General features: G+C 39.6%; 1 long non-coding RNA gene across 1 annotated transcript in view; it reads left to right on the top strand.

The window, feature by feature from the left end:
• Positions 1 to 23,900, top strand: part of LOC103881180 — a 45,201-nt gene extending 21,301 nt beyond the window's left edge. The window contains exon 5 of the long non-coding RNA XR_004177045.1: positions 23,877 to 23,900. This is a non-coding gene — a long non-coding RNA (uncharacterized LOC103881180). The remainder of the gene's footprint in view (positions 1 to 23,876) is intronic.
• Positions 23,901 to 25,941: the final 2,041 nt, after the last annotated feature.

Genomic DNA, 25,941 nt, shown 5'->3' with positions numbered 1-25,941 from the left:
ACCTCGTCCTCCCAAAGTGCTGGGATTACAGGCATGAGCCACCGCACCTGGCCCAGGAAGTGTCACTTTTATTGAGTTCATATTTTCTTTCTTCTTCTTCTTCTTTTTTTTTTTTTTTTTTTTTTTTTTTTTTTTTTGAGATGGAGTCTCGCTCTGTTTCCCAGACTGGAGTGCCATGGTGCGATCTCTGCTCACTGCAAGCTTCACCTCCTGGATTCATGCCATTCTCCTGCCTCAGCATCCCAAGTAGTTGGGACTACAGGTGCCCACCACTACACCTGGCTAATATTTTGTGTTTTTAGTAGAGCTAATGGAGTTTCACCATGTTAACCAGGATGGTCTTGATCTCCTGACCTTGGGATCTGTCCGCCTCAACCTCCCAAAATGCTAGGATTACAGGCATAAGCCACCATGCTCAGCCTGAGTTTGTATTTTCATCATAGATTTGTATCTGTTTCATGCCCGTAGTCAAAGGCATCTTTCTTTAAGTCTTGTTCCCCATTTTGTGTGGCATCTCGTCATCTTATTTTAAAAGTGTTGTAAAGAGAACATGCTGGAATAAGAACTGATCTGCAGGTATGTTTAATTAGTGAGCTAATATGAGTAAATATACTATCCAAATAACAGAAAATGTATCTTTTTAAAAGATGATTGTCAGTAGTATCAAGCAATATAAGTATATGTAAATACTTTTAACACAGAAGCATGATTTTTATGAAGAGGGATAAAAATAATTTAAGTTCACTGGGTGCAATGCCTCACACCTTTGTAATCACAGCACTTTGGGAGGCCAAGGTGGAGGGATCACTGGGGGTCAGGAGTTTGAGACCAGCCTGACCAATATGATGAAACCCTGTCTCTACTAAAAATACAAAAATTATCCGGGCATAATGGCACGTGCCTGTAATCCCAGCTACTTGGGAGGCTGAGATAGAAGAATCGCTTGAACCCAGGAGGCAGAGCTTGCAGTGAGCCAAGATCACACCATTGCACTCCAGCCTGGGCAACAAGAGTGAAAATCCATCTCAAAAAAAAAAAAAAAAAAAAAAGGAAAAAGAAAAATTTAAGTTTAAATCAACTTACATGGCATAAAAACGTAAAAATATACTTCCTCAGGTACCTAATAGCCACATGTGGCTAGTGACTATTGTATCTATCAACACAGGCTTAGAGCCTCATGGTTACAGGAAACTATATTTTTTCAAAGTTTATTGCAGAGAAGAATGACATACAGTCAGTAAGACATTAAACCCTACTAGTAGCTTACATTTGGATGGAATTATGTGGGGGAAAGGGTTAAAAAAGAACGTAAATATTTTCTGAGCTTAAGCTCATATTATTACCCTCTCTTTTTCTTTTTTAATTATACTCTCCCGCTCCTGGTACATGTGCACAACGCAGGTTTGTTACATATGTATACTTGTGTTATGTTGCTGTGCTGCACCCATCAATTGCCAGCACCCATCAACTCGGCCATATTTACATCAGGTATAACTCTCAGTGCAATCCCTCTCTGCCTCCCATAATAGGCCCCGTGTGATGTTCCCTTCCGAGTCCAAGTGATCTCATTGTTCAGTTCCCACCTATGAGTGAGAACATGTATTTGGTTTTCTGTTCTTATGAGTAGTTTGCTGAGAATGGTGGTTTCCAGCTGCATCCATGTCCCTACAAAGGACACAAACTCATCCTTTTTTATGGCTGCATAGTATTCCATGGTGTATATGTGCCACATTTTCTTAATTTAGTATGTCACTGATGGACATTTGGGGTGATTCCAAGTCTTTGCTGTTGTGAATAGTGCCGCAATAAACATATGTGTCATGTGTCTTTATAGCAGCATGATTTATAATCCTTTGGGTATATACCCAGTAATGGCATGGCTGGGTCATATAGTATTTCTAGTTCTAGATTCTTGAGGAATTGCCATACTGTTTTCCACAATGGTTGAACCAGTTTACAATCCCACCAACAGTGTAAAAGTGTTCCTATTTCTCCACATCCTCTCCAGCACCTGTTGTTTCCTGACTTAATGATTGCCATTCTAACTGGTGTGAGATGGTATCTCATTGTGGTTTTGATTTGCATTTCTCTGATGATCAGTGATGACGAGCATTTTTTCATGTGCCTGGTGGCTGTATGCATGTCTTCTTTTGAGAAATGTCTGTTCATATTCTTTGCCCACTTTTTGATGGGGTTGTTCGTTTTTTTCTCGTAAATTTGTTTGAGTACTTTGTAGGTTCTGGATATTAGCCCTTTGTCAGATGAATAGATTGAAAAAGTTTTCTCCCATTCTGTAGGTGACCTGTCCACTCTGATGGTAGTTTCCTTTGCTGTGCAGCAGCTCTTTAGTTTAACTAGATCCCATTTGTCAATTTTGGCTTTTGTTGCCATTGCTTTTGGTGTTTTAGACATGAAGTCCTTGCCCATGCCTATGTCCTGAATGGTATTACCTAGGTTTTCTTCTAGGGTTTTTATGGTTTTAGGTCTAACATTTAAGTCTCTAATCCATCTTGAATTAATTTTCATATAAGGAATAAGGAAAAGATTCAGTTTGAGCTTTCTCCTTATGGCTAGCCAATTTTCCCAAGACCATTTATTAAATAGGAAATTCTTTCCCCATTTCTTGTTTTTCTGAGGTTTGTCAAAGATCAGATGGCTGTAGATGTGTGGTATTATTTGAGGACTCTGTTCTGTTCCATTGGTCTATATGTCTGTTTTGGTACCAGTACCATGCTGTTTTGATTACTGTAGCCTTGTAGTCTAGTTTGAAGTCAGGTAGCATGATGCCTCCAGCTTTGTTCTTTTGACTTAGGATTGTCTTGGCAATTTGGGGTCTTTTTCAGTTCCATATGAACTTTAAAGCAGTTTTTTCCAATTATGTGAAGAAAGACATTGGTAGTTTGATGGGAATGGCATTGAATCTATAAATCACCCTGGGCAGTATGGCCATTTTTATGATATTGATTCTTCCTATCCATGAGCATGGTATGTTCTTCCATTTGTTTGTGTCCTTTTTTATTTCACTGAGCAGTGGCTTGTACTTGTCCTTGAAGAGGTCCTTTACATCCCTTGTAAGTTGGATTCCTAGGTGTTTTATTCTCTTTGAAGCTATTGTGAATTGGAGTTCATTCATGATTTGGCTCTCTGTTTGTGTGTTACTGGTGTATAAGAATGCTTGTGATTTTTGCACATTGCTTTTGCATCCTGAGACTTTGCTGAAGTTGCTTATCAGCTTAAGGAGATTTTGCACTGAGACAATGGAGTTTTCAAAATATACAATCATGTCATCTGCAAACAGGAACAATTTGACTTCTTCTTTTCCTAACTGAATACCCTTTATTTCTTTCTCTTGCCTGATTGCCCTAACCAGAAATTCCCACACTATGTTGAATAGGAGTGGTGAGAGATGGCATCCCTGTCTTGTGCCAGTTTTCAAAGGGAATGCCTCCAGTTTTTGCCTATTCAGTATGATATTGAGTGTGGGTTTGTCATAAATAGCTCTTATGATTTTGAGATACGTTCCATCAATACCGAATTTATTGAGAGTTTTTAGCATGAAGCGCTGTTGAATTTTGTCAAAGGCCTTTTCTGCATCTATTGAGATAATCATGTGGTTTTTGTCTTTGGTTCTGTTTATATGCTGGATTACATATATTGATTTGCGTATGTTGAACCAGCCTTGCATCCCAGGAATGAAGCCCACATGATCATGGTGGATAAGCTTTTTCATGTGCTGCTGGACTTGGTTTGCCAGTATTTTATTAAGGATTTTTGCATCGATGTTCATCAGGGATATTGGTCTAAAATTCTCTTTTTTGCGTGTGTTTCTGCCAGGTTTTGGTATCAGGATGATGTTGGCCTCATAAAATGAGTTAGGGAGGATTCCTTCTTTTTCTATTGATTGGAATAGTTTCAGAAGGAATGGTACCAGCTCCTCCTTGTACCTCTGCTAGAGATCAGCCGTGAATCTATCTGGTCTTGGACTTTTTTTGGTTGGTAGGCTATTAATGGTTGCCTCAATTTCAGAGACGGCTATTGGTCTACTCAGGGATTCAACTTCTTCCTGGTTTAGTCTTGGGAGAGTGTAAGTGTCTAGGAAATTATCCATTTCTTCTTGGTTTTCTAGTTTATTTGCATAGAGCTGTTTATAGTATTCTCTGATGGTAGTTTGTATTTCTGTGGGGTTGGTGGTGATATCCCCTTTATCATTTTTTATTGCATCTATTTGATTCTTCTCTCTTTTCTTCTTTCTTAGTCTTGCTAGAAGTCTATCAATTTTGTTGATCTTTTCAAACAACCAGCTCCTGGATTCATTGATTTTTGGAGGGTTTTATGTGTCTCTATCTCCTTCAGTTCTGCTTGGATCTTAGTTATTTCTTGCCTTCTGCTAGCTTTTGAATGTGTTTGCTCTTGCTATCTAGTTCTTTTATTTGTGATGTTAGGGTGTGAATTTTAGATCTTCCCAGCTTTCTCCTGTGGGCATTTAGTGCTATAAATTTCCCTCTACATAGTGCTCTAAATGTGTCCCAGAGATTCTGGTATGTTATATCTTTGTTCTCATTGGTTTCAAAGAACATTTTTATTTCTGCGTTCATTTTGTTATGTATCCAGTAGTCATTCAGGAACAGGTTGTTCAGTTTCCATGTAGTTGAGCAGTTTTGATTGATTTTCTTAGTCCTGAGTCCTACTTTGATTGCACTGTGGTCTGAGAGACAGTTTGTTATAATTTCTGTTCTTGTACATTTGCTGAGGAGTGCTTTACTTCCAACTATGTGACCAAGTTTGGAATAAGTGTGATGTGGTGCTGAGAAGAATGTATATTCTGTTGATTTGGGGTGGAGAGTTCTTGTAGATGTCTATTATGTCCGTTTGGTACAGAGTTGAGTTCAATTCCTGATATCCTTGTTAACATTCTGTCTCGATCTGTCTAATGTTGACAGTGGGGTGTTGAAGTCTCCCATTATTAATGAAAGGGAGTCTCAGTCTCTTTGTAAGTCTCTAAGGACTTGCTTTATGAATCTGGGTGCTCCTGTATTGGGTGCATATATATTTAGGATACTTAGCTCTTTCTGTTGAATTGATCCCTTTACCATTATGTAATGGCCTTCCTTGTCTCTTTTGATCTTCGATGGTTTAAAGTCTGTTTTATCAGAGACTAGGATTGCAACCTCTGCCTTTTTTTTGTTCTCCATTTGCTTGGTAGATCTTCCTCCATCCCTTTATTTTGAGCCTATGTGTGTCTCTGCATGTTAGGTGGGTCTCCTGAATACAGCAAACTGATGGGTCTTGACTCTTTATCCAGTTTGCCAGTCTGTGTCTTTTAATTGGAGCATTTAGTCCATTTACATTTAAGGTTAATATTGTTATGTGTGGACTTGATCCTGTCATTGTGATATCAGCCGGTTATTTTGCTCATTAATTGATGTGATTTATTTCCTAGCATTGATGATCTTTACAGTTTGGCATGTTTTTGCAATGACTGGTACCGCTTGTTCCTTTCCATGTTTAGTGCTTCCTTCAGGATCTCTCATAGGGCAGGCCTGGTGATGACAAAATCTCTAAGCATTTACTTGACTGTAAAAGATTTTATCTTCCACTGATGAAACTTAGTTTTGCTGGATATGAAATTTGGGTTGAAAATCTTTTCTTAAGAATGTTGAATATTGGCCCCCACTCTCTTCTGGCTTGGAGAGTTTCCTGCCTTTGTGAAGTCTGCTGTTACCTGATGGGCTTCTCTCTTTGTGGGTAACCCGACCTTTCTCGCTGGCTGCCCTTAACATTTTTTCTCCTTCATTTCAACTTTGGGAATCTTGACAATTATGTGTCTTGGAGTTGCTCTCCTCGAGGAGTATCTTTGTGGTGTTCTCTTGTATTCCTCTGAATTTGAATGTTTGCCTGCCTCATTTAGGGTTAGTTCTCCTGGATGATAGCCTGAGAGTGTTTTCCAACTTGGTTCCATTTTCCCTCACTTTCAGGCACACCCCAGTCAGATGTAGATTTGGTCTTTTGACATAATCCCGTATTTCTTGAGGCTTTGTTCATTTCTTTTTCCTTTTCTTCTCTAGACTTCTTTCTCGCTTCATTTTATTATTCATTTGATCTTTTAATCATTGATACTCTCTCTTCCAGTTGATAGAGTCAGTTACTGAAGCTGGTGCATTTGTCATGTATTTCTCATGTCATGGTTTTTATCTCTGTCAGTTTGTTTATGGCCTTCTCTGCATTGATTATTCTAGTTATCCATTCTTCCACTCTTTTTTCAAGATTTTTAGTTTCTTTGTGCTGGCTACGTAGTTACTCCATTAGTTCTGAGAAGTTTGATCGACTGAAACCTTCTTCTCTCAACTTGTCAAAGTCATTCTCCATCCAGCTTTGATCTGTTGCTGGCGATGAGTTGCGTTCTTTTGGAGGGGGAGATGTGCTCTGATTTTTTGAATTTCCAGCTTTTCTGCCCTGCTTTTTCCCCATCTTTGTGGTTTTATCTGCCTTTGGTCTTTGATGCTGGTGATGTACTGATGGGGTTTTGGTGTGGGTGTCCGTTCTGTTTGTTAGTTTTCCTTCTAACATTCAAGACCCTCAGCTGTAGGTGTGTTGGAGATTGCTCGAGGTCCACTCCAGACACTGTTTGCCTGGGTATCAGCAGCAGAAGATAGAATATTGCTGAATAGTGAGTGTTGCTGTCTGATTCTTGCTCTAGAGGCTTCATCTCAGGGGTGTACCCCACCATGTGAGGTTTGAGGTGTCAGTCTGCACCTAGTTGGTGATGTCTCTCAGTTAGGCTACTCATGGTTCAGGGACCCACTTGAGCAGCCAGTCTGTCTGTTCTCAGATCTCAACCTCCGTGCTGGGATATCCACTGCTCTCTTCAAAGCTGTCAGACAGGGTCATTATCATCCGCAGAGGTTTCTGCTGCTTTTTGTTTTGCTTTGCCCTGTCCTCAGAGGTAAGCTCATACTATTTTTAAGTAAATGTTGATAAGTATTAAATCATGGTGGTATTTTAAGATCCTACTGTTCATATTGTAAACACTAAAAGACGTCTCACCAATCAAAATTATCGTAAGTGACACATGGGCACAAGTGTGAACACTGCTGTCTTAAGAGCACCTCAGGTTTTTTCTTCAATGGATATTTACTTTACATCCTTTCTTCTTTCAGTGAGAAGAGGTTTTGTAGGAATATTTTAAGTATGATCCTGAACACAAATTGATTTTCAGATTTGTTCGTACTCTGTTTAAAGCCATAAGGCTTTTTTTTTTTCTTTATTATACTTTAAGTTCTAGGGTACATTTGCACAACGTGCAGGTTTGTTACATATGTATACTCGTGCCATGTTGCTGTACTGCACCCGTCAACTCGTCAGCACCCATCAACTCGTCATTTACATCAGGTATAACTCACAATGCCATCCCTTCCCTCTCCTACCTCCCCATAATAGGCCCCGGTGTGTGATGTTCCCCTTCCCGAGTCCAAGTGATCTCATTGTTCAATTCCCACCTATGAGTGAGAACATGTGGTGTTTGGTTTTCTGTTCTTGCGATAGTTTGCTGAGGATGATGGTTTCCAGCTGCATCCATGTCCCTACAAAGGACACAAACTCATCCTTTTTTATGGCTGCATAGTATTCCATGTGTATATGTGCCACATTTTCTTAATCGAGTCTGTCACTGATAGACATTTGGGTTGATTCCAAGTCTTTGCTATTGTTAATAGTGCTGCAATAAACATACGTTTGCATATGTCTTTATAGCAACATGATTTATAATCCTTTGGGTATATCCCCAGTAATGGGATGGCTGGGTCATATGGTACTTCTAGTTCTAGATCCTTGAGGAATCGCCATACTGTTTTCCATAATGGTTGAACCAGTTTACAATCCCACCAACAGTGTAAAAGTGTTCCTATTTCTCCACATCCTCTCCAGCACCTGTTGTTTCCTGACTTTGTAATGATTGCCATTCTAACTGGTGTGAGATGGTATCTCATTGTGGTTTTGATTTGCATTTCTCTGATGACCAGTGATGACAAGCGTTTTTTCATGTTTCTGTTGGCTGTATGCATGTCTTCTTTTGAGAAATGTCTGTTCATATCCTTTGCCCACTTTTTGACGGGGTTGTTTATTTTTTTTCTCATAAATTTGTTTGAGTTATTTGTAGGTTCTGGATATTAGCCCTTTGTCAGATGAGTAGATTGAAAAAATTTTCTCCCATTCTGTAGGTTGCCTGTTCACTCTGATGGTAGTTTCTTTTGCTGTGCAGAAGCTCTTCAGTTTAATTAGATCCCATTTGTCAATTTTGGCTTTTGTTGCCGTTGCTTTCGGTGACATGAAGTCCTTGCGCAAGCCTATGTCCTGAATGGTATTACCTAGGTTTTCTTCTAGGGTTTTTATGGTTTTAGGTCTAACATTTAAGTCTCTAATCCATCTTGAATTAATTTTCGTATAAGGAGTAAGAAATTGATCCAGTTTGAGCTTTCTACTTATGGCTAGCCAATTTTCCCAGCACCATTTATTAAATAGGGAATCCTTTCCCCATTTCTTGTTTTTGTCAGGTTTGTCAAAGATCAGATGGTTGTAGATGTGTGGTATTATTTCTGAGGACTCTGTTCTCTTCCATTGGTCTATATCTCTGTTTTGGTACCAGTACCATGGCAATCGTTAAGTTTGGTAAGATTTTTTCTGTTTATAAAGCAGCTTTAGAAATTCTTCTTGTAAACAGGGTGATGTGGTTGTATTTTTAAATAACAGTTTCTGAAATTATCTCAAAATTTTAAGAGAAACTTATGAAAGCAAATACATTTTAGTTGAATCATCATTATGACTTAAAATGTCACAGTTGCTTTTCTCGTCACAGAACAATTGCTATTAAAGGCAGTAGGAGGGATTTCTGATTTCTCACCCAACGCTTCAGTAAATGCAGTGCACACACATCCAGGGCATATGGAGGGCTTGGAATGGGGAGCAGTAATGAAACCATCTGGCCAATGGGCAAGAAGAGATGCTGGTGTAGATCTAAGCTGAGTCCCAGGCTGTATCCCCAGGCAATTCTGATGCATATTGTCATTGACAGCTGCTGCCCTGAATTCTTTGTTCCTTGGATGATGTGTGTTAATCTGTCCCTGTTGATGACCTGTGCATGCTCATGAAGTTGCCCAGGAATGTGATTCCAGTTGGTCTACCAAACTATAGCTGTGTCATTACATTTACATTATCCCTGCAGAATTCCTTTTGTAAAACTATCATTTTTAAATAAAAATTCTGTTCAAGTTGTTAAAAATAGTCTTACTCCTCCCCACAACAAACCCATATAGGAAAGTCAACTGCATGGCCAGGAATGAAAAAATACTTATGTCAATACTTCTTTAGCAACCAGTTAGACTCTAACAGAGAAGGCTCCTGCTGTGCACTTGAATCAAAGCCCTGAAAGGGCATGGGACCAGATACAGGCCTTCTTGAGGAGCTGCAGGTCATTTAGAACTCTTAGCACGTGCTAGAGGGAAGCAGGATGGTGCTTCCAGATGTAGAGAGATAGATGATGCAGGAGGGAAAGCTGGATTGGAAAAGGGAGAGTTTTGTACATGGGCTAAGCTTGATGTGTCTTTGAGAGAGCGGAGTAGCAAAGTCTAGTCATCATCTGGATATACGAGACTAGAGCATGAATCTGATGTGGAGCTACAGAATGAAGAGCAACAGCGGCTGTTTAAATACCAAGGAAGTGTGTAGAATGAAATGGGACAAGTCAGGCATGGTGGTTTCATGCCTTAGTCCTAGCTACTTGGGAGGCTGAGGTGGGGGAATTACTTGAGCCCAGCAGTTTAAGTCCAGCCTGGGCCAGATGAGGAGACCCTGTATCTTTTTTTAAATTAATTAATGAATTAATTTATTTATTTACTTGAGGTGGAGTCTTGCTCTGTCGCCCAGACTGGAGTGCAGTGGCTTGATCTAGGCTCACTGCAAGCTCCGCCTCACAGGTTCATGCCATACTTCTGCTTCCGCCTCCCGAGTAGCTGGGACTACAGGCGCCCACCACAACACCTGGCTAATTTTCTTGTATTTTTAGTAGAGATGGGGTTTCACCATGTTAGCCAGGATGGTCTCAGTCTCCTAACCTCGTGATCTGCCTACCTCAGCCTCCCAAATTGCTGAGATTACAGGTGTGAGCCACCACACCTGGCCAAGACCCTGTATCTTAAGAAAACAAAAAGTAAGGCCTGGTACAATATCTCATGCCTGTAATGCCAGTATTTTGGGAGGCCAAGTTGAGAGGATTGCTCAAGTGTAGGAATTCATGAGCAGACTGGGCAATAAAGTGAGACTCATTTCTATAAAAAAAAAATTTAAGAAATTAGCTAGATATGATGGCACATGCCTGTGGCACCAGGAACATGGCAGGCTGAAGCAAGAATATCACTTGAGCCCAGGAGGTGGAGGCTGCACTCCAGCCTGGGCAAGTGAGTGAGACCCTGTGTCAAAATAGATAAAGTGAACAGAAAATATGTCTGTAAGGACTATTATCATTTGAGGGACAAGCCCCCAGTGGTGTAGCCACTAGAGTGGGAAGAGGAAAAGCAGAAGAGGATAATAAAAGGAGAAAGAGTTCAAGATAGGAGAAGCTGTGGTCACAGTGCTGAATGCTGCCAAGCAGTGACTTGATTCGTGAACTCTCATTGGATGCTGACTCTGTGCCACTCTTCTTAGTGCTGGGGTAGAGGAAAGGACAGGTGGAACACAGTTCTTGCTTTTATAAGCTTATGTTCTAGGAAGATTGAACTTAAGTATTTTCTCAGGTAGTATAAAACAGCAGGAAGAGGAAGCAGGATAAAGGGTTACAGAGTGATTGGGGGCTATTTTAGATAGAGTGATAAGGAAGAGCCTGACATTTGAAGAGTGACCTGACTGAAGGGATGACGGGCAAGAGTGCTGACATTGCAGGCAGCAGGATGACTGCCAAGACAGACAGAAGTGTGTTTCTTATGTGTTTGAGGAACAAACGGCAAGGTGACCAGCACGGTCAGAGTGAAGAATGAGGGAAATAGTGGATATGAGGCCCCACAGGCAGTACCATAGCTCACAGGGCCTTTGGCTTGTAGGCCATGGGAAGAAGTTAATGTTTTACTCCAGTTTGATGGGAAGCTCGTGGTAGATCTTGAACAGAGGAGTGCCATGCTCTAAATGAAGAGGTTACACTGGCTGCTTTGGGGACTGTAAGTCATAGTTAGCACGCGCTAGAGGGAAGCAGGATGGTGACTGTAAGTCACACTGGGAGGCAGAGTGGAAGCAGAGGAGAGGGTTAAGAAGCAACTAGGGTAATAAAGGTGAGCAGTGACAGACTGTGGGTCACCATCAAACCATGCAGACTACCAATGAAGGTAGACATAAGAAGCATTGCACACAGATTGGAGTAGGGGCTGAAATGCAGGTATTTGGCCCCAACACCTAGGCAAATGCAATGTATGCAGAGCTTTAGTTTGTCAGCATGAAGGCACAAGAGACAAAAGCCTGTTGGCAAGAGGAGCCTTGGGAGAGCCATATCAGCAGGGGCAGGCAGTGTAGATGAAGAAGAGATGGAAGACGAAGAGCTGGCATGAGGGGATGATGCTGTGAGCACCAGTGAGAGGACACAGTTGGAGAGGAGTGGGGAGTGGGATGGGGACAAAGGAAACACAATGTGGAGGAAATCTCTGGTAGAGAGGAAGAAAATCTTCAGAAAGAGGTGATTGTGGGAACAGTGTGCTGCAAAAGTGAGATGCGATCAACTGCACTGCGGGAAGAGTTGGCATCAGTGGGAATAAAGAATTCTCAAACTCACCCAGAAGGGCATGTGACATGGATGAGTGTCAACAGGTCAGCAGCTTAGCAGGAAAGGGGACAGGAAATAGAGGACTTGCCATGTTGTTTCAGAGGTCTCTGATTCCTACACAGTTGAACCCTGGCAGGGAGGTTCATTCTTGAAATACTTGAGAGCGCAGAGTTTGGGAGAAAGGGAGCAGAATCTGTAAAATATGTTCAATAGCCATTGGCAGTGTTCAGATCAGTGTCAGGTCTGGCAGTGTTCTGCAATCTGATACCCTTCAGACAAGATAGAAACTCAAGGTGAAATGGGGTGGAGGGTGCACCCAAGAAAGCCAAACAGCAACAGCTTCAGCCTTCAGCTCCCAGTGTGAGCAACACAGAAGAAAGGTGATTTCTGCATTGTCAACTGAGGTACCGGGTTCATCTCAATGGGGTGTGTCAGACAGTTGGTACTGGTCTGTGGGTGCAGCCCGACCAGCGAGAGCTGAAGCAGGGCCAGGCATTGCCTCGCCTGGAAAGTACAAAGGGGAAGGGAATTCCTTTTCCTAGCCAAAGGAAATTGAGACACACAACACCTGGAAAATTGGGTCACTCCCACCCTAATACTGCGCTTTACCAAGGGTCTTAGCAAAAGGCACACCAGGAGATTATATCCCACACTTGGCCTGGAGGGTCCCACGCCAACAGAGCCTCCCTCATTGCTAGAATAGCAGTCTGAGATCTAACTGCAAGGCAGCAGCAAGGATGGGGGAGGAGCGCATGCCATTGCTGAGGCTTAAGTAGGTAAACAAAGCCACTGAGAAGCTCAAATTGGGTGGAGCCCACCACAGCTCAAGGATGCCTACCTCCCTCTGTAAACTGCACCTCTGGGGACAGGGCATAGCTAAACAAAAAGCAGCAGAAACCTCGGCAAAGGTAAATGTCCCTGTCTGACAGCTCTGAAAAGAGCAGTGGATCTCCCAGCACGGAGGTTGAGATCTGAGAATGGACAGACTGCCTGCTCAAGTGGGTCCCTGACCCCTGAGTAGCCTAACTGGGAGACATCCCCCACTAGGTGCAGACTGACACGTCACACCTCACATGGCGGGGTACACCCCTGAGACGAAGCTTCTGGAGCGAGAATCAGACAGCAACACTCACTGTTCAGCAATATTCTATCTTCTGCAGGCTTTGCTGCTGATACCCAGGCAAACAGGGTCTGGAATGGACCTCAAGGAAACTCCAACAGACCTGCAGCTGAGGGTCTTGAATGTTAGAAGGAAAACTAACAAACAGAACGGACACCCACACCAAAATCCCATCAGTACATCACCAGCATCAAAGAGCAGAGGCAGATAAAACCACAAAGATGGGGGAAAAAGCAGGGCAGAAAAGCTGGAAATTCAAAAAATCAGAGCGCATCTCCCCCTCCAAAGGAACGCAGCTCATCGCCAGCAATGGAACAAAGCTGGATGGAGAATGACTTTGATGAGTCGAGAGAAGAAGGCTTCAGCTGATCAAACTTCTCAGAGCTAAAGGAGGAACTATGTTACCATTGCAAAGAAACTAAAAACCTTGAAAAAAGATTTGACGACTGACTAATTAGAATAACCAATGTAGAGAAGTCCTTGAAAGAACTGATAGAGATGAAAACCATAACACGGGAACTACATGACAAAAGCACAAGTTTCAGTAACCAACTCGATCAACTGGAAGAAAGAGTATCAATGATTGAAGATCAAATGAATGAAACGAAGCGAGAAGAGAAGTGTAGAGAAAAAAGAAGAAAAAGAAATGAACAAAGTCTCCAAGAAATATGGGATTATGTGAAAAGACAAAATCTACATCTGATTGGGGTGCCTGACAGTGAGGGGGAAAATGGAACCAAGTTGGAAAACACTCTTCAGGATATCATCCAGGAGAACTTCCCCAACCTAGTAAGGCAGGCAAACATTCAAATTCAGGAAATACAGAGAACACCACAAAGATACTCCTCGAGAAGAGCAACTCCAAGACACATAATTGTCAGATTCATGAAAGATGAAATGAAGGAAAAAATGTTAAGGGCAGCCAGAGAGAAAGGTCAGGTTACAAACAAAGGGAAGCCCATCAGACTAACAGCAGACCTCTCGGCAGAAACACTACAAGCCAGAAGAGAGTGGGGGCTAATATTCAACATTCTTAAAGAAAAGAATTTTCAACCCAGAATTTCATATCCAGCCAAACTAAGTTTCACAAGTGAAGGAGAAATAAAATCCTTTACAGACAAAAAAAAAAAAAATCCTTTACAGACAAGCAAATGCTTAGAGATTTTGTCACCACCCGGCCTGCCCTACGAGAGATCCTGAAGGAAGCACTAAACATGGAAAGGAACAACAGGTACAAGCCATTGCAAAAACATGCCAAAATGTAAAGTGCGTTGATGCTACGAAGAAACTGCATTAGCTAACGAGCAAAATATCCAGTTAATATCACATTGACAGGATCAAGTTCACACATAACAATATTAACCTTAAATGTAAATGCACTAAATGGCCCAATTAAAAGACACAGACTGGAAAATTGGATAAAGAGATCCATCAGTTTGCTGTATTCCAGAGACCCATCTAACATGCGGAGACACACATAGGCTTAAAATAAAGGGATGGAGGAAGATCTACCAAGCAAATGGAGAACAAAAAAAAGCAGGGGTTGCAATGCTAGTCTCTGATAAAACAGACTTTAAACCATCAAATATCAAAAGAGACAAAGAAGGTCATTATGTAATGGTAAAGGGATCAATTCAACAGGAAGAACTAACTATCCTAAATATATATGCACCCAATACAGGAGCCCCCAGATTCATAAAGCATGTCCTTAGAGATTTACAAAGAGACTTAGACTCTCATAAAATAATAATGGGAGACTTTAACACCTCACTGTCAACATTGGACTGATCAACGAGACAGAATGTTAAGAAGCATATCCAGGAATTGAACTCAACTCTGCACCAAGTGGACCTAATAGGCATCTCTCCACCCCAAATCAACAGAATATACATTTTTCTCAGCACCACATCGCACTTATTCCAAAACTGACCACATAGTTGGAAGTAAAGCACTTGTCAGCAATGCAAAAGAAGAGAAATTATAACAAACTGTCTCTCAGACCACAGTGCAATCAAAGTAGAACTCAGGACTAAGAAAATCAATCAAAACTGCTCAACTACATGGAAACTGAACAACCTGCTCCTGAATGAATGCTGAGTACATAACAAAATGAAGGCAGAAATGAAGATGTTCTTTGAAACCAATGAGAACACAGATACAACATACCAGAATCTCTGGGACACATTTAAAGCAGTGTGTAGAGGGAAATTTATAGCACTAAATGCCCACAAGAGAAAGCAGGAAAGATCTAAAATTGACACCCTAACATCACAATTAAACGAACTAGAGAAGCAAGAGCAAACACATTCAAAAGCTAACAGAAGGCAAGAAATAACTAAGATCCAAGCAGAACTGAAGGAGATAGAGACACATAAAACCCTCCAAAAAATCAATGAATCCAGGAGCTGGTTTTTTGAAAAGATCAACAAAATTGATAGACCGCTAGCAACACTAATAGAGAAGCTAGCAGAGAAGAATCAAATAGATGCAATAAAATGATAAAGGGATATCACCACCAACCCTACAGAAATACAAACTACCATCAGAGAATACTATAAACACGCCTACTTCAAATAAAACTAGAAACCAAGAAGAAATGGATACTCTGACACATACACTCTCCCAAGACTAAACAACAAGGAAGAAATTGAATCCTCGAATAGACCAATAGCAAGGGCTCTGAAACTGAGGAAATCATTAATAGCCTACCAACCAAAAAAAGTCTAGGACCAGAGAGAGATTCACAGCCTAATGATACCAAAGGTACAAGGAAGCGTATTGGTACCATTCCTTCTGAAACTATTCCAATCAATAAAAAAAGAGGTGGAATTCCTCCCTAACTCATTTTATGAGGCCATCATCCTGACACCAAACCCTGGCAGAAACACAACAAAAAAACAGAATTTCAGACCAATATCCCTGATGAACATCGATACAAAAATCCTCAATAAAATACTGCAAACCAAATCCAGCAGCACATCAAAAAGCTTATCCACCATGATCAAGTGGGCTTCATTCCTGATGCAAGGCTGGTTCAACATAAGAAATCAATAAAATGTAATCCAGCATATAAACAGAACCAAAGACAAAACAACATGATTATCTCAATAGATGCAGAAAAGACCTTTGACAAAATTCATCAGCCCTTCATGCTAGAAACTCTCAATAAATCCGGTATTGATGGAACGTATCTCAAAATAATAAGAGCTATTTATGACAAACCCACAGTCAATATCATACTGAATGGGCAAAACTGAAGCATTCCCTTTGAAAAACTGGCACAAGACAGGGATACCCTCTCTCACCACTCCTATTCAAAATAGTGTGGGAATTTCTGGTTAGGGAAATCAGGCAAGAGAAAGAAATCAAGGGTATTCAGTTAGGAAAAGAAGAAGTCAAATTGTCCCTGTTTGCAGATGACATGATTGTATATTTTGAAAACCCCATTGTCTCAGCGCAAAATCTCCTTAAGCTGATAAGCAACTTCAGCAAAGTCTCAGGATGCAAAATCAATGTGCAAAAATCACAAGCATTCTCATACACCAGTAACACACAAACAGAGAGCCAAATCATGAATGAACTCCAATTCACAATAGCTTCAAAGAGAATAAAATACCCAGGAATCCAACTTACAAGGGATGTAAAGGACGTCTTCAAGGAGAACTAAAACAACTGCTCAGTGAAATAAAAGAGGACACAAACAAATGGAAGAACATACCATGCTCATGGATAGGCAGAATAAACATTTTGAAAATGGCCATACTGCCCAAGGTGATTTATAGATTCAATGCCATCCCCATTAAGCTACCAATGACTTTCTTCACAGAATTGGAAAAAACTGCTTTAATGTTCATATGGAACCAAAAAAGGGCCTGCATTGCCAAGACAATCCTACGCCAAAAGAACAAAGCTGGAGGCATCATGCTACCTGACTTCAAACTATACCACAAGGCTACAGTAACCAAAGCAGGATGGTACTGGTATCAAAACAGAGATATAGATCTCAATGGAACAAGAACAGAGCCCCTCAGAAATAATACCACACATCTACAGCCATCATCTGATCTTGACAAACTTGACAAAACAAGAAATGGGGAAAGGATTCCCATTTAATAAATGGTGTTGGGAAATTGGCTAGCTATAAGTAGAAAGCTCAAACTGATCCTTTCCTTACTCCTTATACTTAAAAATTAATTCAAGATGGATTAGAGGACTTAAATGTTAGACCTAATACCATAAAAACCCTAGAAGAAAACCCAGGTAATACCATTCAGGACATAGGCATGGGCAAAGACTTCATGTCTAAAACAACAAAAGCAATGGCAACAAAAGCCAAAATTGACAAATGGGATATCATTAAACTAAAGAGCTTCTGCAATAAGCAAAAGAAACTACCATCAGAGTGAACAGGGCAACCTACAGAATGGGAGAAAATTTTGCAATCTACTTATCTGACAAAGGGCTAACATCCACAACCTACAAAGAACTCAAAACAAATTTACAAGAAAAAAACAACAACCCCATCAAAAGTAGGCAAAGGATAAGTGAACAGACATTTCAAAAGAAGACATCCATACAGCCAACAGACACATGAAAAAATGCTCATCATCACTGGCCATCAGAGAAAATGCAAATCAAAAACCACAATGAGATACTATATCTCACCAGTTAGAATGGCAATCATTACAAAGTCAGGAAACAACAGGTGCTGAGAGGATGTGGAGCAATAGGAACACTTTTACACTGTTGGTGGAATTGTAAACTAGTTCAACCATTGATGGAAAAACAGTATGGTGATTCCTCAAGGATCTAGGAACTAGAAGTACCATATGACCCAGCCATCCCATTACTGGGGATATACCCAAAGGATTATAAATCATGTTGCTATAAAGACACATGCACACGTGATGTTTATTGTGGCACTATTCACAATAGCAAAGACTTGAATCAACCCAAATGTCCATCAGTGACAGACTGAATTAAGAAAATGTGGGCACATATACACCATGGAATACCATAAGCTTCAAAAAAGATGAGTTTGTGTCCTTTGTAGGGACATGGATGCAGCTGGAACCATTCTCAGCAAACCATCGCAAGAACAGAAAATCAAACACCCATGTTCTCTCACTCATAAGTGGAACTGAACAATGAGATCACTTGACTGGGAAGGGGAACATCACACACCGGGCCTTTCTATGGGAGGGAAGAAGGGGAGGGATTGCACTGAGAGTTATACCTGATGTAAAATGACGAAGTTGATGGGTGCTGACGAATTGATGGGCAGCACACCAACATGGCACAAGCATACATATGTAACAAACCGCACGTTATGCACATGTACCCTAGAACTTAAAGTATAATAAAAAATTAAACCTAAGACCTGAGATATGAAACAACAAAACATTGGGAAAACTCTCTCTGATACTGACTCCAGCAAATATTTCTGAATATTTCGTACACAGGCAGCCAAAAGCGTAAAAATGCAAATTAGGTCACATCAAGTTAAAAACCTTCTTCACAGCAAAGGAAACAATCAACTAAATGAAGATACAACCCACAGAATGGGGGAAGATATTTGAAAACTATCTGACAAGGGATTAATTACCAAAATATTTTAGAAGCTCAAATAATTCCATAGAAGAAAAAATCTAATAATCTTATTTTTAAAATGGGCAAAATATCTGAATAGGCATTTCTCAAAAGAGGATACATTAGCCAGCATGATGACACGTGCCTCTGGTTTCAGCTGTTTGGGAGGCTTATTATTACCTGAGCCTGAGAGGTTGAGGCTGCAGTGAGCTTTGATTGTGCCACTGCACTCCAACCTGAGTGACAAAGTGAGACCCTGTTTCAAAACTAAGAAAGGCATACAAATAGCAGGTAGGTATATGAAAAGATACTCAACATCAATATCATTGATCTTCAGAGAACTGCAAATCAAAATTACAATGAGAGATCATCTCACCCCACTTAAAATGGCTTTTATTCTAAAGATAGCCAATAACAAATGCTGATGAGGATACAGAGAAAAAGTGACCCTCATACACTGTTAGTGGGAATGTCATTTAAGTACAACCACTATGGAGAAACGTTTGGAGTTTCTGAAAACTAAAAATAGAGCTACCATATGATCCAGCAATCCTACTGCTGGGTATATATGCAAAAGAAAGGAAGTCAGAATATCAGAGATACCTGCACTCTCATGTATATTGCAGCACTATTCACAACACCCAAGATTTGGAAGCATTCCAAGTTTCCATCAACAGATAAGTGGCTAAAGAAAATGTGGTACATATACACAATGGAGTACTATTCAACCACAAAAGAGAATGAGATCCTGTTATTTGCAAGAACATTGACGGAAATGTTCAGTGAAATAAGCCAGGCACGGAAAAACAAACTTCACATGTTCTTACTTATTTGTGGGAGCTAAAAATTAATTCATTTTTTTGTTTGTTTGTTTTTTGAGATGTAGTCTTGCTCTGTCACTCAGGCTGGAGTGCAGTGGTGCTGTCGGCTCACTGCAACCTCCGCCTCCTGGGGTCAAGTGATTCTCCTACCTTCACCTCACAAGTAGCTGAGATTACAGGTGTGTGCCACCATGCCTGGCTAATTTTTGTATTTTTAGTAGTGATGAGGTTTTGCCATGCTGGCCAGGCTGGTCTCGAACTCCTGACCTCGTGATCTACTTGCCTTGGCCTCCCAAAGTGCTGGGATTATAGGCGTGAGCCACTGCGCCTGGCCTCAAACAATTTAACTCATGAAGACATAGAGTAGGAGAATCGTTAGCAGAGGCTGGTAAAAGTAGTATGGGGGATGAGGAGTAAGGGGTAATGGTTAATAGATACATACATATAGTTAGAAAAAATAAATAAGATCTAATATTTGATAGCACAACAGGGTGACAACAGTCAATAATTATTTAATTGTACATTTTACAGTAACTAAAAGGGTGCAATTGAATTATTTGTAAAACAAAGGTATGCTTGAAGCGTGATGGATACTTCATTTACCCCGATGTGATTATTACACATTGTAGTCATCAAAATATTTTATATACCAACAAATATATACACCTATAATATACCCCAAAAACATTTTTAAAGACTTTCATTCAGAATTTCTACAATGTATATTTACAAGTGAATTGAGGATTCTTGTGACTAAGAAGAGACTCACTAGTGATGGTCAGTTGGTTTTGAAATGGCTGCTAAATTACTGCTTTGCTAATTGTAGAAACTGAGTTGTCATGGTGATATTGCTAGTAACCATTTTAGCAAAGGATGTAACAAAATGAATATGAAACAAATAGAAGTACTTTGAAAGTTGCAGAAGGTAAAATGCTCTTAATCACTACTGTCATCAGTCTGTAAATTGGTTTCTTGAAGGGAGCAAAATTTGTAATTATGAACACTTAGCTCTGCTATAATGGCACCTAAATTGTTCTCAAAACCTGCAGTGAATCCAGTAGGGCTCTAGTTCTAGTTACAGGGTCAGAGAATATGCAGAGAAATGTGCAGGTTTCCACAGATGTGAGCTCCAGAAGCAGTGGTGGCAGAAGCCAGCTCCAGTTCTACACAATGCTGTTTGTGAGCACAGAAGCACCCAGATCTATGCTCTGAGCAGGAGCTATGTTCAAGATTTTTAGAAAATGTAAAACATTGCAACAAAGTATGTAATGTACACTTATCTTGTCCCTCTGCTGTTGATTGTAATGATCTCTTTTGGACTGTAAATTGAACCATTTAAAAATTAAGTGTTTATCAGATTTTTCTTAAATCTTTTCAACATCTGTTTGTCTTGTAAGAATATATATTCCTTCAGAAACATAACTAATTATCAGGGAAATGCAAATAAAAACCACAGTGTGATACCACCTTACTCCTGCAAGAATGGCCATAATTTAAAAATTGAAAAATCGTGCATGTTGGTATGGATTTGGTGAGAAGGGAACACTTACACTGCTGATAGGAATGTAAACTAGTACAACCACTATGGAAAACAGTACTGCCATTCAATCCAGCAATCTCACACTGGGTATCTACCCAAAACAAAAGAAGTCATATGAAAAAGACACATGCACATGCATGTTGATAGCAGCACAATTTGCAACTGCAAAAATATGGACTGCCCATCAGTGAATGCGTAGATAAAGAAAGTTTGAAATATATACACCATGGAATAGTGCTGAGCCATAAAACAGAATGAAATAATGGCCTTTGCAGCAACTTGGATGAAGCTGGATGCCATTATTCAAAGTGAAGTAACCCAGGAATGGAAAACCAAATATCATATGTTCTCACTTATAGGTGGGACCTAAGCTATGAGGATTTTATATGTATTTATACACACACACACACACACATACACATACATACATACATACATATCAGTTAAACTGAGAAAATTTGCTGTGCCTGTAAAGGGTATGCTATTCAGCCATTTAAAAAACAACAAAAAACTAAGAAGATACATATCCTGTAGACATAATGGGTTTCTTCAGTAACTAAGCCTCTATTAATAAACATGTTATATAAAATATTGTATTTTATACATTTAAACTACGTTTGTGGAAAAACGTAAGAGATTATGAAGTGCATATATTCCTATAGTAAATTAAGTCCCTGATTAACTGATTATTAAAGCATTATCTGATTTACATTCCCACAGTCTTATGGTTATATGAATAGAAAATTAATGTTAGAAGTAGTTTCAGTGGGGTTTTCAGTTAAACAAATGAGAAAACCACATATCTGCTTATATCCTAACTGCTTTCCATACCAGAGGACATCAAGCATTTGTTGACTTATCCAATGGATACATTAAAACTTTAAAACCAAGAAACCTAATATATGTTGTTGAAATTATTGAAAATTGTTTTATACAATTAAGTCTTCACAAGGATTACTATGAAAGTGGTAAGATTACTCTAGTTTTATATTTATTTAAACATTTGACAAAGTGCTGCATACAGTGGCTCATGTCTGTAATACCAGCACTTTGGGAGGCCAAGGTGGGAGTATCACTTAATCACAGGAGTTTAACACCAGCCTGGGCAACAAGTGAGACCCTGTCTCTACAAAAAGAATTTTTAAAAAGTGGCATGAACATGTAGTCCCAGCTACTTGAAAGGCTAGGATCATGCCACTGCACTTTAGCCTGAGTGACAGAGCAAGACCCTGTCTCAAAACAAACAAATAAACAAAAATCTTTGGCCAGGACAGCTGAATAATCATGTGGCAGAGGGCTGCTCCCAGCCTGTTCCCCTCACTGCATTCAACTCATCCCCACATTCTGTTCTGGCCAGGGGTGACAGATGCGGAGCACATTGGGGTTTCATTTCCAACTTAGAGGAAACACTGTGTAAGGCAGCATCCTACAAAAGGTATGTGTAAAATGGGTTTAGTCTGAGCCAGGTGTTTTTCTCTTTTGATCTTTCTACCTGCATCTGAAGTATAAAATTGTTCCTGCCCATAATAGTGACAGTTAATAAGTAGCATCCATCATTTCTGAATTTGATCACTATTGCGGTGACTTGGGAGTATTGAGCATGGAGTCTGAGTTGTGCAATGGAACCCTCGAAATGGGCCCTGAGTCAGCTGCACAAGTGCAGAGAAGCCTGTCTGTTTCTTCTCATCCCAAACTTGGGGTGCTGGATGCAAGAATGGACTGCAGCAGCTGTATGTTGGACATTGAATGTAGGAATCCACCTGCATAGCCTGTATTTGTTTCAAAAAAAGAATTTGGAGCTATTCTAGTAGCTCAGTGTGATATTTTTAAATAAACAGAGAAAAATTTTATTAACTGACTTAACCAAAAAATACTGCCTATTAAATTCATTTAATATTGCTTAAGGAGTATCTACAAAATCCTGACCTCAAGTGTTTTCTTGCAAAAGAAGTGAAAGTGAGGACAGAGACCCTTTCAAATGAAGAATCACTAAGAAACAAAATATTTATAAGCAGTATAACATTTACTTATGCACATTTTTTAAGGTTATACCATAGTCAATTTGCATCAGGTCTGATATTTTAAATATACGGAGAAAAATTTTATTAACTGACTTAACCAAAAAAACCTGCCTATTCGATTCATTTAATATTGTTTAAGGAGTATCTACAAAATTCTGACCTCAGTGTTGTCTTGCAAAACAAGTGGAAGTAAGGACAGAGACCCTTTCAAATGAAGAATCACTGAGAAACAAAATATTTATAAGTAGTATAACATTTACTTATGCACAGTTTTAAAGATTATATCATAATCAATTTGCATCAGGCTCTCCAATTTAGGAACACTGAGAGGATTTCCCTGTAGGGGAAGTTTTCATATAAATGTTGAAGAAATTGTTAAAACTGAAAACTTTTCCATATTTGATAATCTACTGGGGTGCCAATCCAGTGTGCTGTCTTATATTTATAAGGTCTATCTCCAGTCTGTGTTATCATGGGTCTTGGAGCAAGTATCATGTAAATGAAGGCATTTCCATATTCTTTACATTCATAGGTTTTATTTCAAAAATGAGTTCTTATCTTCATGTGGAACTGGGACAATTGAAGACCTTACCACGGATGTTTGTATTTATAAGGGTTTTCTCCATTGAATCCTTTCATGTTTTTAAAGAATAGAAAAAGCTAAGAGATTTACCATGTTTTCTTAAGATTATGTCATTTTTCTCCCATATTAAATTCGAATATGTCTTTTAGTACATGGAAAATCAAGTTTATTAACACAGTTTTTACATTCATGTTGGTTTTGTTTTTCTAAGTTTCCAGAGAGAACTGGGAAAGTTGCATGCTTTCTTGTTATTTCTTCGATAGTAGGGTTCTGTACAGTGTGAGTTCTTTCGTGTGTTCTAATAAAGTAGAGCACATGGTGATTTTACCACATTTCTTAACATGAAATAATGTTTTTGAACTAACATTGTCCTGAGTTGGTTTTGTTGTGTTTCTCCTTCCCCAGGAATGAGTTGGAAAGGCAATTCTTAGTAATTAATTATAATATCGCGTGGCAGTCTTATGAATTCTGCTTCCAATATTCGCACCTTGGCACCGCGACAACAGCCTGCTTCTCCAGTTTATCTTCTTGACGGAAGAGCATGAAAGCTGGAGGTAAAGACTCTGAAGTTATAGTGGGTTTTCAGTCGAACACCAATGCCAACATCTGTGACTAGGTCATATTAAGTAGTGATTAGAAAAATGGAAAGCTTCAAAATTAACTAACATACTGAAGAGCTTATTACCTTTTTGGCATTCTATTTCCTGTATCTTTTGTAGTTTTTTACAGGATCCACATTATTGGAAAATTATAGATATTATCTTCTCTTTTGTGAGTATAATTCAGAATATTTTAATCAAATTTAGTTCATGTGTAATCTTTCCCTTGTGAACCTTTACCTTTTCAAATAATCATACATAAATGATTTCTTGTTACTGTATTCTGAGCAATGTCTACATACATAATGCACTTACCACTCGACTATTTTTGTTATTCAGTTTGCAAATTTATGTCATTTTCTACTGTACATACCACAGTGCAGTCAGTCCCATGGGTTTGTTAGACAAAGCATTAGTGCCTAAGCTGAGAGACCTGCACTTAGACTGTATAAGGTGTGTGTGTCTCAAGTACTGGATGCAGAAAGTTCATGGGATTTTACTGGAAATGATAAAATTTATGGGACAAAGTAATATTTGTGGTTTGTGACTTTTGGTAAGTACACATCAAAGTTACAGCTGACAAGGATGAACATTTAAAATAGGCATATTCTGTGGTACCTTGGAAGTTATTTTAAAATAATACATTTTCTATCATAATTAATGTACAAGTGAAATAGTGCCTTTTGATGCTTTAGTCATTAGACTTCTTTGATATTCCAATACAATCCAGCACATGCCTGCATTGTTAAAATTTGCTTTGAATTATATAATAACTACTATAGATTGGGTAGAGTTTGAATAGATTAATAAACTAGCTTTTTGCAAAAGTGTACATTCATCATGTTTAAGGAACAAGTACACAGGTAACAGATGATACTGCTGTTAGAAGCCTGTCACAATACTGTGACGTCTTTGGGAGCCCAATTTTTAAGTAACTAAATAAAACAAGTTCCCCTTTGCTCCAGCAATCTAATTCTAGCCCTGAAAGGAGATTACGGTAGTGAGTTGACAGAACTTGGCAGTGTAAACATCAGCCAAGTAGCTATAACTGGGCCGGGCGCTGTGGCTCATGCCTCTAATTCCAGCACTTTGGGAGGCCAAGGTGGGTGGATCACGAGGTCAGGAATTCAAGACCAACCTGGCCAAGATGGTGAAACCCGTTGCTACTAAAAATATGAAAATTAGCTTGGCATGGTGGTGGGTGCCTGTAATCCCAGCTACTCGGGAGACTGAGGCAGAGAATTGCTTGAACTTGGGAGGCAGAGGTTGCAGTGGGCCAAGATTGTGCCATTGCACTCCAGCCTGGGCGACAGAGCAAGACTCCTTCTCAAATAAATAAATAAATAGTAAAATAAAAAAGCAGCTGTAACTGAACTATTTAAAGGAGTTGCATGTGTGGCTTATCATCAGTGGTGACTGTTAAAAGTTGGAACCCTTTTAAATTGTACCTCTCTTTTCTGTTTGACATTCTTAAACTTTTTCAGGATGGAACAATACAAAGTTTTCTATAGTGTGCTGCCAGAAGCAGATCTTTGAGTGCTGATGATTTATTTCATCTTCAGCGTGCTAAGGCCATCCTCTTCTGAAGGAAGAAATGAGGGGTAATGTAACATCTGAACCCCTCATCAAAAAAGATGGGAAAATATCACTTCTGCTGGCTAAAGAACTAGAAAAGTTGGTATTTTCAAAAGAAGAAACACCTCAATTCAAGTAAACTCAAGGACAACTAAGATTGTACTTCATAGTAAAGAACGAGACCTTGTCAGGGTAACACCATCCATTCCTCCGGGCTCCTTCCATTCCCAGTGTTGGTTTCTTTCTGTTCATGTTCCTCTTTCCATTCAGATCCATTCCATCTTCCCTAAAGGAAC

The sequence above is a fragment of the Papio anubis genome, chromosome 11 (assembly GCF_008728515.1).
Source record: "Papio anubis isolate 15944 chromosome 11, Panubis1.0, whole genome shotgun sequence".
NCBI lineage: Eukaryota > Metazoa > Chordata > Mammalia > Primates > Cercopithecidae > Papio > Papio anubis.
The sequence above is the reverse complement of the archived record's forward strand: the minus strand, read 5'-3'. Positions and strand labels throughout refer to the sequence as shown.